The 16,563-nt window shown below is 27.4% G+C and overlaps 1 pseudogene; it reads right to left on the reverse strand.

Moving 5' to 3' along the window:
* Positions 1-16,563, reverse strand: part of LOC142328308 (cardioacceleratory peptide receptor-like) — a 164,605-nt pseudogene that overhangs the window by 29,637 nt on the left and 118,405 nt on the right.

A 16,563-nucleotide genomic window follows, 5' to 3' on the forward strand; every position in this document is an offset into this window, starting at 1 on the left:
TCATAATACTGAGTTTAAACTAGTAAATAATCAAATGAAAGAATTCAATAATCAATTACACTTATGTTAGCAAAATTATTCAAAATGTTATCACACAAACTATTATTATTACTAATTTTGAATAAAATAAAACATTTCGAATAGCTTACATTTAAGTTTTCTTAGGTACTTAAACAGAAATTTCTTAATCTCTTTCACGTGTAAACACATATACATACTAGCTTATTTGTAATCTATTTCTAATGCAGAGACATTTCTTTTCTTATTTTTATCAATACGCAGGTTTCTTACATTTGTTTCTTGTAAACAATTTTTTTTGTAAGGGATATATTTTTCAGACATTTTTTAAGTAGAAATAGAAGTGAAAAAATAAAATAAACTAAATTTTTCAATTCTTTCAAACATTTGCCCAATTATGAGTCAAGAGTTAAAATTTAAAGAAGAATTGAAAAAGTACTATTCTTTACTATTTACAGATTTCTTGAGCAGAGGTTTATTACTATTTTTAAAAAAAATATTCACTAAATGAATACTACACTAATGATAAATTTTGTAATAAAAACATGCAATATATTAAACAAATAGATAAATAATAGTATATTTAAACAAAAACAAGCAATTATTTACTGCAAATTGCCAATTTCAGTTGAGGAATATTTTATATTGAACCATTTTGAAATTAAATCAAGTTATGCTGTTTGAGTTAGTAATAATGATATAAAAGAGTCAGGTTATATAACATGTGTATGTACAGAGCATGCATAGCACCCTTGAAGCTGAATAGAAAAAATGTCTGAAGAATTAATTAAGAAATACAAATTTTCCACATACTATTACTCTTCAGTCTAAATTTTACTCAATTTATAATGATTTTGTGAAATTTATGTTTCTATATCTGATCTATTTTTACAACTTTCTAAGGTCAATATTACCTAAACTACATTACTCCTGTATATGTATGTTATCCTAAAGAGAAATAATAAATTTAGAGATCAACTAACTGGTTTCTGTATTTTTTACATACAATTACGTATATTCACAAAGTATGTAAATTAAGTTCATAACAAAAAGTTACTTTATTTAAAATTCAGTAAATAGATAAGCTTTTAAAGACATTATTTAATATAATACATTTTACTGAAACTTATCTTAGTGGAAACTTGTTTTATCAAAATGGCAACATATAAGGGAATATGAATTGGTGCCTCTCTGACAAATTTATTACATATTCAAAAAAGTTATTGTTTTATATATATATACTGTAATAAGACAAATCTTTTTCTTTTATTGTCAGTAAACATGTATATTTATATAATAAAATAATTATAAAAATAATAAAATTAATTTTAAAGTAATACAAAAAATTATAAAATAATTCTTCTTCAATTCTCTTCTATATTTGAACTTTTTGAAGTCATTGCAAAATTAAAAAAAACTGCTAAAAACAAAGAAATTTTTTATTAGAAATGAGTTAAAAAGTAAAGAAATATAAGTAAAATTGAACATGGGTCATTTTCTAATATGTACTGTGGTTTTTTTACATAGGTTCTATTACTTTCAAGTTTACTCATTCAATTTTTTTTTTTTTAATTTATTTGCAGTAACAATAAAGGATAAAGAGATTACTCCTATAGATTTCTAAAGTATTTCAAATTCAGTAATGTAAATATATCATATAATGTAAATTATTTTTCATTACTTTAATTTTATATTAAACTTTTCAAACATGGCACCATTGGTAAAATATAATTATTATAAATGTAATATTAAAAATTAGATTGGTAAGCTGATATATATATATATTTATAATACTTTAAGTTTTTCAAATAATTTTCTTTTTTCAAAGAAAGAAGTCCTCCTTTCTTATTTTTCTTAATAAAAAAACAAAAACCAAAAGCATGACTAAAAAATAATATCCTAAGACAAAATATGGTAAAAAGAAAAACTGTAGAGGAGCAATGATGCACCATAAACTGAAAACTTTTGAACAGATATTGGGTAAAAGAATGTGGGAAAAGTGGAATATAAGTTAGATGAAGAAGAATATGAACGCTGGAGGAAGAGGTAATACTTTGATATGTGTTACGTAGCAGGTGATTGAGTTGGTTTAGTGTATAGGAAATACAAATTATAACTTTTATAGTTGTTAAGAAAGTCTATAACAGCCTCCCAAAAATGAAATTATAGATAATATTAAGTAATAAAAGACTGCCCTCAGAAATTATAAAAATGGGTAAACGATTTATAGATTTACTATCTCCTTGAAGGCATTATAATTCTGGTAAAAAAAGAAGATACAATTCAAAATCATTTTAGTGCTATATAAATAAGTAGAAGTAAAATAGGAAAGGGGTGAGGCTTGTAAACATAAGGAAAAAAAAACATGTTAATGACAAGAAATTACTGAAATAAAAAGGCAATCTGCAAATATACATGGGCATTAGACATTATCATAAAGAAATTTAAGGTGTAAATCTGGGAAACTTGTTGTAGAGTACAGGTGAGATAGAAGGATTATAAAAGAGTGATATTATGTTAATAAGGGATAAGAAATACTGATGGAGCATAAGCAGATATATTCATGAGTTACTATATCCTTATTTTAACATATGATTCAAAATATTGTATAACTTCAAGAAGAGAAATTAAAATATAGGCTGTTAAGATGACGTTTTTAAGAAGTAGAGTAGGAAAGACAGGAAGAAATCAATAATGAAATTCTGCACCAAGAGAAGAATGAAGTACATAATGGAGAGAATTGAACAAGGCAGACAAGTTTTGGTTTCTTTCAAATAGTATCAAATGGAATGATAGCAAAAGAAAATTTTAATTTAAACGTATAAGGAGGAAACTTACAAAAAAAATTGAACAAGAAAAATGAAAAAGTGAAAAATTTTTATAAAGAATTGTGGAGAGAACCTGCCATGAACGGGTTTCTCTTTTATTTTATATACAATTCTATCTAATCTTTAGAAACATTTTTCTCAAATAAGGAATAATTTAGATTGATTTAATCTTAAACAATAGTTTCATTATATATTACTCTATTAAAACTAATCCTATATTTGCATTAAATATTTCAAAAATAATTATTATTTTTTTTTTTAAATGTTAGAAATTCATGGATAGATTTAAATGCAGATCCATTCTCTGTTGCCCAGAGAAATAAGAACTGGATAAAGAGAAACGATGATTTTATCAATGATAAAACTGATGTTTAGAAAATGTGTGTGTTTCACATTTACCTTAAAAATAAGAGGAAAATTACAAAAAAAAAAAACAAACTGTTTCTGGACTATTTATTCATTAAGATATCAGAATTTTAAAGATCTGCAATGACTATTAATATTATTTCCCAAATAGTCTTGTTTTGGAATACTTATCTTTGATAAACTGAGTTGCTTTAATCTATTAATAATTATTGAACCTTCAAGAGGGCGATCTGAATCTTATACAGTATTGTGATATCTGCTTTGATTAGTCATCAGGAATTGATAGTAATTACTATTGCTGTCAAATGATAGTATTACTATGTGCTGGGGAATTATTTTGCTGAATTAGTTACAATGGTATCTATTCATCTTGCTCACATTAATACTCCTTGACTCATTCCTTTCCAGAAACTGTAATGAGTTAAAATAAAACAGTTAAATACATCTTCACTGAATTTCATTGTTGAATGCAGATATCTCAAGCGTAATAAATTTTTGCTACTGTTATGTATTAGTTAACACTTACATTTTTTTTTTTTGGTCTTCAGTCATTTGACTGGTTTGATGCAGCTCTCCAAGATTCCCTATCTAGTGCTAGTCGTTTCATTTCAGTATACCCTCTACATCCTACATCCCCAACAATTTGTTTTACATACTCCAAACGTGGCCTGCCTACACAATTTTTCCCTTCTACCTGTCCTTCCAATATTAAAGCGACTATTCCAGGATGCCTTAGTATGTGGCCTATAAGTCTGTCTCTTCTTTTAACTATATTTTTCCAAATGCTTCTTTCTTCATCTATTTGTCGCAATACATTCTATTCTTTTCTTCTCAGATATTCCGATTGTCCAAGTTTCACTTCCATATAAAGCGACACTCCAAACATACACTTTCAAAAATCTTTTCCTGACATTTAAATTAATTTTTGATGTAAACAAATTATATTTCTTACTGAAGGCTCGTTTAGCTTGTGCTATTCGGCATTTTATATCGCTCCTGCTTCGTCCATCTTTAGTAATTTTACTTCCCAAATAACAAAATTCTTCTACCTCCATAATCTTTTCTCCTCCTATTTTCACATTCAGTGGTCCATCTTTGTTATTTCTACTACATTTCATTACTTTTGTTTTGTTCTTGTTTATTTTCATGCGATAGTTCTTGCGTAGGACTTCATCTATGCCGTTCATTGTTTCTTCTAAATCCTTTTTACTCTCGGCTAGAATTACTATATCATCAGCAAATCGTAGCATCTTTATCTTTTCACCTTGTACTGTTACTCCGAATCTAAATTGTTCTTTCACATCATTAACTGCTAGTTCCATGTAAAGATTAAAAAGTAACGGAGATAGGGAACATCCTTGTCGGACTCCCTTTCTTATTAGGGCTTCTTTCTTATGTTCTTCAATTGTTATTGTTGCTGTTTGGTTCCTGTACATGTTAGCAATTGTTCTTCTATCTCTGTATTTGAACCCTAATTTTTTTAAAACGCTGAACATTATATTCCAATCTACGTTATCGAAAGCCTTTTCTAGGTCTATAAACGCCAAGTATGTTGGTTTGTTTTTCTTTAATCTTCCTTCTACTATTAATCTGAGGCCTAAAATTGCTTCCCTTGTCCCTATACTTTTTCTGAAACCAAATTGGTCTTCTCCTAACACTTCTTCCACTCTCCTCTCAATTCTTCTGTATAAAACACTTACATAACAAATTTTAAGTTTATAGTTTTCATTTATTATGACTTATATTATTTATTACATTATACTACTTATTCATCTGTGAGACATCATCTTTCTTGTGTCACTCCAATAAAATAGGCTAGTTTCAGGTTTTGTCTATCAATGTTCTCATTTTATAATCATTTATTTGATAATAAATGTAACTTATCATTTATGGGTACATAATACTTTTCTGGTTAATCATATGTGTTTTCTCAATAAGTGCATATACAAAAGTAGTATGACGATCTTAAAGATATTTAGATTTAGCATATAATCCCATGATTTTGTAGTTTACATTTTAGGTACAAATGTGCAAAATCATAGATTGGTCATGTCATGTTGTTTTATTATTTACTACCCAATGTTGTAAATGGCAACTGGGTGGCAGAAACAAGCAAAAAAAATATTAAAATTAAAGGGGTATTAAAATACAAATAGGCCTCAATGTGATGACTTTCTTTGTGAAAAGGACTTAACTGCTGTGCCACAATGACAAAAAAGTAAAATCATAATTCAGACAAATCACTGTAAAATATTTTGAGCAACCACTAATTGGAAATCAAGACCTGGTAAAGCCTTCAGTGAGATATGAATAACATTCTGTGGATGCAAATGCTACTTTCGCTTCTAGAAGCACTAATTTAGTATTCATAGTAGTTTGACACTATGGTTAGCAGTAGTGGTGGCAAACCTAATTCCTATAGTATCTAAAAACATGAAAAAGGACTAGAATACAGAGATTGGAATACTGAGAGAGAGAAAGAGAGATAGAGATGAGAGAGCGAGAGAGAGAGAGAAGGGGAGATAAAGACAATATCTAAAAGTTACCAACCAAACAAAAGATCAATTGGTAGTTTTTCCAAAATAAATAACTAATTTATGGTAGTTAATTTATTAGCTGGTTAGTTAATTCAGCTAGAACATTATTGATAGCTTTAATCTTTAATTTTACTTATTTAATAAAAATAATTTGTTTGACAGAAGATATTGGTGGTGGTGATAATGGTGGCAGAAAACAAAAAGCAACTGAAGAAAATGCTGGAAAAGATGAAAAAATCTTGAAAAATAATTATTATGTGAAGATTAATAAAACATAAAAAATACTCTGTAATCTTTAATGAATAAGGGGAGCATAAAAATATAGTACAATAAAAATCATAAGTCTGCATTAAGATGTGAGGTCTTGTTTTTAAGATTTATAAGGATGGGTGGAGGGAAACATATTTTGTTTTATGGGTTGACTATTGGGAAGCTCATTAAGCATGAAAAACTTGAGCAATATCTGCCGTGCAATATCTCTACCATGCTGATGATATACAAAAACAATACTATTTAATTTTCCAAACATTTGATATGAAATGTGGAAAATTTCTTTAATCAAATTTATTAATTGCAACATATACCAAAAAAAGTACTTGTACAGGGATCCCACAAACATCTGATAAGATCAAATTGAAATGCTTGAAAACTATCAACCGAAAAAGAAATAACAAAACTAAGAAGAACTTCATTTCTAGTGTATAATGCAACCAATGCATAATTAATGTATATTTTAGTGTCAAATCTATACTGAAATGAAGAGGAGGGCAGAAAATAGTTCTGGAGAATTGGTAGAGAGACCTATCAATGGATTGAACTACTAAAAGATGATACATAATTATCAGCAATGTTAACCTTAATCTTCAGTAGAGGGTGATAATTCCTATCTTCCACTTTATACCACTTATTATTCTTCGTCTTTTCTTTCCTGGAAAGGGACAATTAGAAGGATTAGACATCACAATCTTTCTAAAGGGCTTAGCTAAAAATGTAAAGTAGCCAAAAAAGAAGCTGCTACTTTAATAGGCATAGTGAAATAGCAATTCTAGTTTGTGTACTTACAAGGGACAATATTTAATTCAGGGATCACATGAAGGGCCACAACAATCGCTATAAAGTAAAGCTGGAAAATTAAAAATAAATCTGTAATTTAGTATGTAAGCATACAATGTGATATATTAGAATATGAAAAAGTATGTAAGAAGATTAAGAGAATCAAAACAAATTATTAACTGAAAACAATAATAAAATGTGAAAATTATGCATACATTTTTCCAAAACAAATAATCATGAATATTATATTAACTACTAACCTTTATTGTTGCGTTTATGTGTGTTGTCAACTACAACAATGTGACTACTTTTACTCCATATTGTTGAAACTATTATTGCATAACAAGCAGTAATAATAATAGCAGGAATGACGAATACTAATAATGCGACTAGAGTCATATAAAGCTGCCACTGCCATTGCTCAGCTAATTCCATCCAACATTGTAACTGACCTGAAAAAATTAATTTAAATCATTATTACTGATTTATAGAATGTAATCAATTATACAATAATCTTTATTTAATCTTTATTAACAATAGATATTTGAAATCACTGTTAGTATCACAACAATGAATAAAGTGTTTACAAAAGCTGGTGGATTAACATAATAGTGTTACTAAGATAGACGATCATTTAGCTGATCCTGAGTCTGATTTTTTGGTTACAGTCTGGCATTTTCCTTAATTTCATTCCATCACAATTGCCAAAAGAAAAAATAAGTGACAAGCTTGTATTAAAATAAAAAAAAAATTGACCTTACAGACAGATACATGCATGAATTGAATGTGATATTTATACCAGTTTACCATTTTTTGCTTTTTTTTCTTGATGCTATATATATATACATATATATATATATATATATACAAAATAGTGATTTGAGCTGTGATCTAGCATTGGTGACAAAAAGAATTGTACTTATAGAATTCAGTTATTTTATGATGTTTTTTTCGGTAAATATTATAGGTTATAGTAAGTTTAAGGCACGTTACTGATAGTTTAAAGCAGGATAAAAATATACGTGTAAAGGAATGTAATGTTTAACAAATAATCATGGCAGATTATTTGACAAAAAAATTTAAATAATATTTTATACACTCTGAATTGTCTATTAAATTAAAAAACAATTCACATTCATAATTCATAATATTTCAAAAAATAAAGTTAGATTAAAAAGCTGTGAGTCAAGTGAAATAAAATGATATCCAGTGCACATAGAGTAAAAGTATCAGGTTTCAGTAGCTCAATCATTTTTGCTGAATCCTCAGAACGAATGATAACACATTATTACTAAATACATAGTGATGAGATCTGGGTTTTTCATAAAAATATTGTACCAATGCAGCAGTCAGTGTAAGGATAGCACAGATTGTCTCTTAAGTAAATAAGTTAAAGAAACTAACTTCTTTTTAAATATTAATACCATTACATTTGTGATTTAAAAGGAATCTTGCTTACTAATATTTTTTTTAATTTTGAAAGAAATTTAATTTTGTTATATATTTTGACAATTAGAGAAAACTTATATGAGTTATTCAAAACATAAGACATATATTGTTGCTCAATGTGGTTATGCTTTTGGACAATAATTTTCAAGCTCTCCCTACTACTCTTGAAATTACCAAACTATTGACAAGGATACCACATAAAATGTTAACAATTGTTTTAAACCCAGATTTCATAAAAGGGGATTGCCATGTATTCAAACATCCAACAAAATAAGTTGAATTGCACAATTTGAAAAAAAAATTATGAACTAAATTATCTTATTCAGATCAGTATATATAATTAATTATTCATCACATATAGATCATATCAGGAATATGTAAAAGAATTAATAGAAAATATTTAAACATTTATTATGTATATGTACAGGAAGATCTTTCAAATCAGTCAATAATTCATTTAAAAGAAGACAATGGAGGCATAGTAATGTCTTTCTAAACCCCTTTATATTTGCCAATATTGAGCTTTACAACATTAAAATAGTTCTTTTATTTGGTTTGAGAAAGGATACTAAATTATTTATAAATAAATGATTTAATGTTTAATTTTTAATATTCATTTTAAGTTGTAAAGAGTGTATCCATGTTTAAGAAAAAGATTAATAATGGTCCAAATCATTGAAGACAGAATGAATTTTCTTCAGAGTAATATTGCAAATGAAGTGTTATACCTGAGGGTGATCAACATATCATGAGTGTTAGCCTCCTGAAATAACATTTTTGTGAAATTTTTTAGTTTTCAATTTTGTTCTGCATAAATAAAGAAATAGCATTACATTTTTACTCATTATGTAAATTAAAACAATATGGCTAATTTACAACATGGTAAACAATGTAATCATAAAATAACAAGCACTAGTTTTTCTTATGTAGCAGGGAAACAGATCAAAAAAATTTTTAAAACTTGAAGTTAACATAAACTTACCTTGAACAGGTTGAACTTCAAAAAGTATCATGCTTGGAATAGAAAATAAAAGACTTAGAAACCAAGCAAATGCTACTAGAAGTTTAGCTCTGCGCCCTGAAACAAATAAAAGTTTATTATATTTTTCATTTAAGGTGGAATATGAAAAATTTTAAAGGTTTTTTTAGAAAGTAACTTAAGTTTTTCTTTTGTTTATATTTATTTAATGTAAATATAAAAATTATTTTTTAATTAAAATTGTTGAAGAAAATATTAACCTTGTTTTTTATTCTGTTACTTTTAGTTATTTCAGGGAATTCAAACATTTAGGTTAATTTTAACTATTGGTAAAAGTCAGAAGTCTGCATAGAATGAGAGCCATTCTGATATGTACTATCTTGGAGAGCAATTCTGAAATGTACAAATGTTTTCTGAAGTAATGCTGAAACTGTAACAAATGACTAAATTCTGTTATTAATAACTTCCTTATATTGCTTCTTCTTTACACTACTGATTAGTAGTTACTAGTAATTCACTTTATACTACAGTCAGCACAGTTTATATATGGGCAAGATGATTATAGTCAGAAACTATTTTATTCTGACTGTTTCACAAAACCTGGAACATCTTCAGGAAGTAGGATCATATGTATAATAAGGAGGACCATAATGAGTGTAAATATTAAATTTAATAAATTTTTCCTTGTAATTCACATGTTGTTAAGTATGTATATAATTTTATGTTAAGTTTGTCTGCTTACTAGTTTAAACCAGATTAACATTACCATCAGCATTTGCAATAAGCCATGGCAATGATTGAGAACTGTATAAGGCATAGAATTCAAAATTATGACTCCAAAAATTTTCTTCTTATACATAAGATTAGGATGTTTTAAGAAATATTTAATCAATGCAACAGTCCCAAAATAAGATACAGATACTGGATAGTAAACAGAATCTCTGAAAAGTATGTAGGTAGATTTATCCTACCAAATTATTTTTGGGTTGGACTACAGATCACAGACTTCTGTTTAACTCTGCCTCTTATACCAACTAAACCTTGTTTTGTTCACTTCTCTCCTGTTTTTAATATATGGGTTCTACATTCTACTTCCTCTTAATCCCAGATTTCTTTTTTTGATTTCTTCTTATCTTGCCAGACAGATTTCTTTAAAATTTCACTTCAGTAGCCAATACTTTGATTTTTTTTCTTATTGTAAACATTTAAGTCTCAAAATCATACATCATGACTCAAAATCATAGTTGCAACAGTATTGGCTATTTACACTTCTATGGTAATTCCTTTCAATAAAATTCTCTTGCTACTTGTAATCAACTGCTAATTTCCTAATTGATCTTTGAATTCTCAACCTAAACATCTAAAACTATGAAAATTTTAGTACTTATATCGAGTACTAATTTTAGTACTTAGATTACCTATTCTATATTGATCATTTTGTTGTTTCTACTAAAACTTTATTAGTCCATATTTATTTGCAATCCTACTTTTCTATTTCTTCCCCATTACAAGAAGTGGACTCATCCTACTTTTTTTATTGAAAAACAATGTAATCATGGTCATTCATAATAACTCTATAAATACCACTCACTATTATCATAGATCCAGTAGGCATACAGTTAAACCCAAAATTATCACAGGAAGAAGGAATTAAGAGTCAGGAAGATGAATTATGAGAAATTGACAGTCTACCCTCACAGGAACAATAAAATAAGACAATCAAGTATCACACAAGTGAGTAAGAGGCTATCCCAACTACAATTTCTTTTGAGACCAGAGTAGCTTTATCCATAATGAGAAAATCACGCTATTGATTAATAATTTTATGTTGATCAACTCAAATGAATGCTATATAACAAATCTGCTTTTCCTTAATAAACATTAAAAATCCACCTACAAACCACACTCAAACCTCCTTATGGAAATTTCACCCTAGAATTGTGTGGAACATATAATTATCTTTTTCTGGGCCTTAAAATGTTCAGCCCAACCCCCTCTAGATGGCAATTTTCTTCTTGGAAACATTGTATTTATGAGTAATGTTTTGATTCTTTGATTCCTCAGTAAATCAAACTACCATACTAGAAAAAAACATTTCTTAGACTTAAACAATTAACCTTCTTAACCGAACAAGAATTTAATTTGTTTTCTTGTCTTGTTAAATTAATTCACAACAGAGGCATGAAGCTTGTTCATGGAAACGAAGAAATAGAAATTTATAGCATATAAAAAATGCCATGCCTGACTGGATTTCGAACCTAGATTTCAGAAGAAAGGCAAAGTACCCCACCACGGAGATCAATATTTTGTACTTTAATGTCTTCAAGACTCAGTTAATTTGTAGAGCTTTAGTTTGAGCAGTTTTTTTTTTTTTTAATTTGGGTTTAAAGATTAAATAAAATTCACACTGTTCTAACAATTGTTTTTAACAGTATGCAGACATGAAGTAATGAAAGAAATTAACAATGTGATGAGTTCAGGATTATAAAGGAGATTAGTGTAAAACATAAGACAAAACAATAATGTAGTACATAAACAGCAACGCAGAGATAAATGATTAGGGATACCAAACAACTTAAAAACTCAAAGAAACATCCATTTGTAATGGAATTTTTGTATTGTCTGTAAAATAAAGAAAATATTTTTTGATTGACTGTAATACTGTCTTTTTTGAATTCTTACAATTTTATTAAAATACTATTTGCAAAAATATATTTTTTGATGCTGTAATGCCTTTTTTTGTAATGTGTGTAAAAAAATGATATGAATGATTGTATTATTTTTGTTTTATGTATTTTTAAATAATTATTGTTAAAACATTTTTGTTTTCAACATCTATTTTTTTAAATACCTGTATCTCCTGCTATAACACCCAGTAATTATAAACTAAAAACTTTGAATGATTAACAATGTTCCACAGTATTTTTCTTTCTAACAACTTGGTAAGCAGAACTGATAGTATAACATTTAGTGATCTGGTCACTTTTTATTGCTGCACTAACTGTATTGATCTAACGTGAAATATTGTCGTACTTATTAACATTTTGTTGTATTCTGATTTAGATTCAAGACTTTTTTAGTACATAGTTGAATATAAATAATGCATTTATAAAATTGAAAGATTCAAAATAACTCTATATAAATATATTGCCTATATAAAAATAATATTGCCTATATTGTCTATATAAATATATATTAATGGTATAAAAATAAAGAATGTACATTTTTGAAAAATTACATTTTTAAACTTTAATTAAAATTTAATTTCTCTTTCTTAAGTAGTTCAAATATTTTTTAATTAGTTTAAAAAGTATATTTCAAGTAGTTTTTTAAATATTATTTTTGACCTTTAACAATATTTTTCCCTTATTTACTTATCTTAAAAAAAATGTTCCAGATAATGGCAAATCAATAAAATATTATTACAAATATCCCTTATCTTAAAGATAAAGATAGTCTGTGATAATGTAAAAAAAAAAGATTAACTCCTCAAACTATAAAATTACAATATTCTGGCCTTTTTAACAATTAAAAAATTACTCTCTTTTCCCTGCTATAGGTTGAAAACTGTACTTAAATATATTCTTCTTGATTTATATATAGTTAATTAAAAATATATCAAAAAATTATATTCATGAAGTCACAAGTTAGAAAAATTTATTAACTGAAAATTTAAGAGGAGGATAATAATTAAAAATTTCTTTCTTTAAAGAATGAGCATGTTTTCTCAAATTTTTCAATGAAATAATTTTTACGAAAACCTAACCTTTTTAATAAACCTTTAGTTTATTACTACCTCAGGAGTTGGTGGTGGTTGGAGGATAGTTCACTATCCTCCAGTAAGTAGTACATATTTGTTTTACAACTTGAATTTCTGAATTCAAATATTGGTAAAGTTTGGCATTTTTTCCATGCTAAGAAATTTACTCTAATCAAAAAAAAAAAAAAAACAAAATGTTGTTGGTTACTGTAACTGTTAACAGATTATAGTTACAAAAAATAAATTTTACACAATTAAAAAATATTTAATTTCCAACCTTCACAACAAATTTAATAAAAACCTTAAAAATACCTGTTCAGCTTATTAGCTTCCATTAGAAATTTTATTATTACAGGTTAATTCTTGAAACTTTTAGGGGGAAATAAGTGTCAATTTTCATAAATAATTATATAACATTTTCATTAGAATTTTAGTTATTCTGTATTCTCAGTACCTCAAAAATATTAGAAAAAAAATCTGAAAATTTAGTAATTTAGCTATTTCAATGGCTAAAATTTCTTATTAGATAACAAAAAAAATATCTAATAAGCTAATTTTTTTGATTAATTGTGGAAATATACTATCATGTATGTATTCTATTTATATAATACATGTGTTTCATTTATAATTATATATATTGAACGATCTCGCCTGAAGACTGTTAACACGTGGTAGATTTTGGAGCGAGGTTGGACTGTATATTCATAGGGATGAATTGAAACAACGCCATGTTACTTATTGAATTGTTCTTCAATTAATTGTCGTCTTGACATTTCGATAATGTATAATTGACTATTTAACATGTATAATTAAAATCAATAACCTATAACTTATACTAAACTAAGCGTTTATCCGAACATGTCCATCCGGAATGAATACGGAACACAACCAATCTCGTTCAGATTCGAGCTCCTAATGAGAGTCGCTACCTCATAATGACCACTCCCTTCGGCATTATGTCGTAAGACGGGCGGGATTAGATCGCCAGACCAAGCTTGCCGTTGGGCCTCTAACCCCCGCTAGGTAGCAGCACCCGACGGTACAAGTGGAACAGAACATATACCATCTGTGCATTTATAGTTATTGATACAAACTATTATTTCAATTAGTAATTACATTGTAGATAACCGAGTGATACAATTAAAATTATTTGGTTAATAAATTATCCGGTTAAATTTATACTTTTTCAATAAATCTACAAATTAAAATTGATAGTTATTAATTTCTCATTAATCAAAGTAAATTTAGAAAATTAAGTAAAAGTAAAATTATATTAATTAATATAAGTACAAAGAATGATCATAAACTATGAATATAAAAGAAAAGAAAATATTTTTGATGTAGAAGAAAATAAACAAAATTGTAAGTATATAAGTTTGGTAGAAAAAGGCAAAATATGATGCAAAACAAAATAGTTATTGAAAGCAATTTTTATATTCTAAATTCAACGTACAAGAAAAACAGGCATTTATATATAAAACATTGTAAGTTCTATAATTAAACAATCCGAATATATTCAAAATTCAGTCTGAAAATTCAACTAACAAAGATTGCTATGAGGCAACGGAAGTGTTATTAACATTTATCCAGATATCCAGCCTTGAACTACAAATGAGAGAGTGAGAAAGAAAAGAGAACCGCATCTCGTTGAGAGCTCTTTGAACTTAGAATGATCCCCATTCAATTTCCACTTAGAGGTCTGAAACCGCAAGTCTTCCCCTAAATTTTCTGTTATAACATTTAGAATTTGCTACTCTACAACTTAAATTCCCTTAGCTTTTAACATAGGATTATAAAGATAAGCTTATTTCACTAAAATTGAAACTTGTCATAATAAGGAGTTATAATTATATATATTCAAAAAGGTAACCTCAAAAAGAAAAATTAAAACACATTAATTAATTATTACTAAACAAAAACTATTTATATAAATGTATGTTTAAGTTTTTCATAGATGTTTCACCATACATCATCAATAAAATATAAATGAATATATTTTTTCTATTGTTATAATTCTTTGAACATTTTCATTTTATATTGGAAGATGAAATGATTGGGGAAAACCCAAACGGAATCAAACCCAAAACCCGATGATTTAGAAACCAGCTTGCTCACCACTAAAAAAGCTCGTAATTACTAATCCAATTTACATACCAACGGACCATGATAAATAAAATTAATTTAAATGATAACTAAAAAACTATGGTTATGAAATTTTATAACCTAAAATCAAAACCACAAATCAATTGCTAATATAATTTTTTTAAATGTTTATATTATAAAGTAATATCTAAATACATAAATATCAAAATTAAAAATAAAACTAAATCCGCTATTATTATTAAAAAGAAATGTAAAATAAAATGGTTAAAGAATGAAATTAAAACATTATATAACAAAAAACAAAACTTAAATAGACAACTGTACATTTTACAAGCGGATTTGATTTTTGAGCTGGGTTAAGTGATTTTTTGTGAATTGTATGATATATACCAACGGGTCATGATTAATAAAATAAATTTAAATATTTACTGATAATGATCTTTAGTAACTAAAAATTAGGTGATTGTTAGTGATTTTAAATAATTAAACAAAAAGTACGTCACAAATTAAAAGCATACAAAAAATTATTGGCATACTTACAGATTCAATTGAGGTCTCATTTCATAGCAAAACACATCAAGTTTAGACACACGTAGTTCATTAGTACCGAATTCAACCACCAGTGCTGTCACCAGGTTGTTAAAAATTGATACATTTACTGATGCAAACGTGTTAAGTACAACTGGGTAAAAGTTTTGTCGGAAAATACACTTTTATAGAATAAATAAAAACAATAAGCTTTTCCTCATGAAAAGCCTAGCATGGACAGTAGAAATAAGAAAGAATCACTGAGAAAAACTGATTTAATATCGGAAGACAGGGATTTGAAGGCTATTCAACGTGATCCTAAGATAATCCAAACGAAAAAAATAATGAAATATCGGGAAGCGAGGGTGTGAGTTACAGCTCTGTACGGAGCTGCCGTTAGCCCGTGCTTGCACAGGTAGGCGGTGGTGATGAAGTTTGGGGACTCTCGAGCCCCTGAGCTAAAAGACTGAGTCCCGGCGGGGCCGTCCCTCCGAGGGTGTCCTCGAAGCACAAAGGACCAAGCCTCGGTTGCTGGATGACGGCGGCCGGGAAAGGCATAACCGGACCCGGCGTTTCCCTCGTCTAGCAACTAGAGGCAAAGGCACCTTCAGGAACCCTATTCATGCTTAATTGCGGGTCTGGTTTAGGAAGACAGGGGGAAAACATATTAAATTAAATAAATAAACTATAATAATGAATAAGTAAATAATAATTTTATTTTTATAATAAATAATTATTAATAAAATATTAATTATTATATTATTTTTTATACATATAAAACTATTTCACTCGAATTATAATATCAGTAGAAGTAAAATTAATTTTAACCTAAATTTTAAATTAAACTTATAAAAATCCTCATTTAAAAATAGCAATTTTTTTGTTTATTTGGCGGTGCTTTGCTCTAATGCAAAGGACATAAGGTTTCCTTATGTCCTGACA

The sequence above is a fragment of the Lycorma delicatula genome, chromosome 7 (assembly GCF_047948215.1).
Source record: "Lycorma delicatula isolate Av1 chromosome 7, ASM4794821v1, whole genome shotgun sequence".
In the NCBI taxonomy this organism is placed as follows: domain Eukaryota; kingdom Metazoa; phylum Arthropoda; class Insecta; order Hemiptera; family Fulgoridae; genus Lycorma; species Lycorma delicatula.